Source organism: Mandrillus leucophaeus, unplaced genomic scaffold (genome assembly GCF_000951045.1).
Source record: "Mandrillus leucophaeus isolate KB7577 unplaced genomic scaffold, Mleu.le_1.0 Scaffold60, whole genome shotgun sequence".
NCBI lineage: Eukaryota > Metazoa > Chordata > Mammalia > Primates > Cercopithecidae > Mandrillus > Mandrillus leucophaeus.
In genome coordinates, this window is record NW_012106475.1 from 1,399,259 (window position 1) to 1,402,507 (window position 3,249).

A 3,249-nucleotide genomic window follows, 5' to 3' on the forward strand; every position below is an offset into this window, starting at 1 on the left:
TTTTTCCTCAGATTCTAAATCCAAGGAATCCAACCCCAACTTCCCCCAACACTTTTTTTTTTTTTTTTTGAGACAGGGTCTCACTCTGCTGCCCAGGCTGGAGTGCAGTGGCAGGATCATGGCTCACTGCAGCCTTGACCTCCTGGGCTCAAGTGAATCTCCCATCTCTGCCTCCCAAGTAGCTGGAACTACAGGCGTGTACCACCCTGCCGGGTTAATTTTTGTATTTTTTGTAGAGATGAGGTTTCACCATGTTGTCCAGGCTGGTCTTGAACTCCTGGGCTCAAGCAATCCATCCACCTCAGCTCCCAAAGTGCTGGGACTACAGGTGTGAGCCACCGCGCCCGGCCCACCTCCCTTTTTCGCGTCCTTTTTCTGCTCAGGCTTGCTGATGCTGACCTCTGTCACTTGCCACCAAGGAGCCCTCATACAGAATATAGACCCAAATGGGGCCTCACTGCAGGCCACCTAAATGTGGAGGGCTGGGTCCTGTGTGTGTGCTGGTGGAGACATGAGCCAGAGAGAGCTGGCTTTCAGTGTTGTCACCATGGTTACTGCTGTTTGACTCATGTTGTAGTATTTCCCCACTGAATCCCACACTGTCCACCCACTGAATCCCACACTGCCGGCTTACAACTCAGGGGGAAGTCTTTCCTGGGAAGCTGGGGTTGGGCTGCACCTTCCCTGCGAGGCAGCGCATCCTGGCCCACTGTCAGTTCAGATTTGCCTGGATCCACCATATTCTGGCCTCCACCTGTGCCATTCTCCAAGACTGTCATCCTGCCTCCTACCCCTCTGCAGATTCTGTCCTCCTCTTTTCTCTACACCAAAGTCATACTCTTTTTCTCCTCAAGAACAATAGACTTGCTTATGTGGGTTTCCCCCAGACTTTTACTAAAACTGGAATAGTCAAAATCCTCTCTGGGCACTGCCAGCCTGTTATGTTACAGAGAGCAGAGGGAGGAGGCCACGGTCGCTATTGATAAGCATCGCCTGCAATGGAGTGGGAGGGTTCACAGCACAAACTGACCCATGGGGCTTGCCAGGGCTGTGGCAGGGTGGGGTGGAACAGGACTGACAGGCTCCTGTTTCTTCCAGATCTGCACATTGGCAACGTGCCATGCATATTTTCAATATGTCTGCTAGCCAGCAACCATAAATATCTCTGTGGAATGAGCTGGGGAGATCTGGTTTGTGCAGAAAATCAGGGAACATGGAGGAGGATTTGCCCCTCTCTGCACTTTTGAAGAGCGTGCCACGTGCTTCTGCCAAGGGCAGAACCAAGGTTGCAAACCTCACAGAGAAGTCAGACGTTTAGTTAAGTCTGGCTGTTTACTATAAACTGTGGAAGTCTATTGACTACAAATGCACAATCTAAATCATATCAAGAGCATGGAGCAGCAAACGGTGGCAGGTAGTTTTCAGAAAAGAGCTAATTCTTTCTCATCCAGGTTGCAAGTCAGAGCTCTCCAAATGCCTCATTATCATTAGCAGCAATCATGAAATCCTCAGCACTACTGGCCCGTGGTGCCATTGAGAGTAAAGGGCAGAGATCTTACAATCAAGTTAGAAGTTCCTGTTTGTTCTATACCTAGCATAGAATTACAGGTGGGGGAGGAACTAGGCCATAAAAAGTACAATTTATGTTTATAGAGATGAGAATGAGCACGATTACATTTTAGTTAACGAAAGCCCTTTCTAGGGGCAAAGGAAAAGTCAGAGCTGGATAACTGATTACTGGAGATGTACTGGTATTCAAGAAAGAATTTATCTACCATGGAGATAGTATTCCAGGAAGCAAACTTTTGTTTATTATCTCACTTAAGAGATAAACAAGTGACCACTATAATCATTATTAGCACCCAGTGCTCATTCTGCCTCTGCTGCCAATTCATTCATTCATTCATTCAGTTATTTATCATGTCATCATTCACACATTGTCATATCTACTGTCCTCCAGACTTCTACTCTGGTAGAAGTAGAGGACACAGGCTGGGCGCGGTGGCTTACGCCTATAATCCCAGCATTTCGGGAGGCTGAGGCGGGCGGATCACGATGTCAGGAGTTCGAGACCAGCCTGGCCAACATAGTGAAACCCTGTCTCTACTAAAAAAAAAAAAAAAATAGCCAGATGTGGTGACAAGTGCCTGTAGTCCCAGCTACTAGGGAGACTGAGGCAGGAGAATCCCTTGAACCTGGGAGGCAGAGTTTGCAGTGAGCCAAGACCGTGCCACTGCACTCTAGCCTGGCAACAGAGTGAGACTCCGTCTCAAAAAAGAAAAAAAAGAAGTAGAGGACACAAAAGTAGGAAAGACATGTTCCCTGCCCTCAAGGATCCCCCAACTGTTGGATCAGACACACACATGAACAACTAACCCCAGTGCAATGCAGTAACTGCTGGAGTAGAGGAATATGACCCCTGCTATAGAAGGACAACACAAGGAACACTTCATTCTTCCTAGGCGTGAGGAAAGGTGGGGCAGGGCCCATGGAAACAGCCTGACCAAAGCCAATGAGGATTAGGGTGCGGGTGTGGTAGCAATAAGACTGAACATTGACACTGGGTTATCATATGCCCGCAGATATTCTGGGCATTTTCTATACTTTAACTCATTTAATGCTCACAACAACCCTATGAGGTAGATATTTTCATTTTGCTGCTGAGAAAACAGAGGCACAGAGAGTCAAATAACTTAATCAGAGTCACACAACTGGTAAGTGTAAGATTTGGGGTTTGAAACCAGGCAGGAAGGCCTCAAGTCCATGATGTGAGCCATGATGCTCTACTACCTGATCCAGGAGCACACGGGACATATGGAGGAAGGGAGGGGTGCTGTAGTCAGATTCACAATGGCCTTTAATGCCATGTACTTTAACCTAGTATGATAAATTTGCTCTAGAGGAATAATGCAAGGGTTGGATGGGTGGAGGGGAAGAGAGACAGAAAGGAGGAGACCAAGAGAAGTTATTGCAACACTCTAAGAGAGAACCCAGGGCAGCGGAGATGGGACCTAGAGGAGCTTATCTCTATTTGCTTACTGGTTAAGTTCGCAGCCAGATGGCAAATACCTGGCATGCCTTCTACCACCCAAGACAGATGTTGATAACAAATCACACTACTTTTTCTTGCTGAGGTCGGATGCTGCCTCAGAATCTTTCTCAACACAGTGCTCCGGGCAGCCACTGCCAATCAGTCACAGCTGGTACATTAGATGAAACCTATTTGTCATCTCTCATTGTGACAGACAT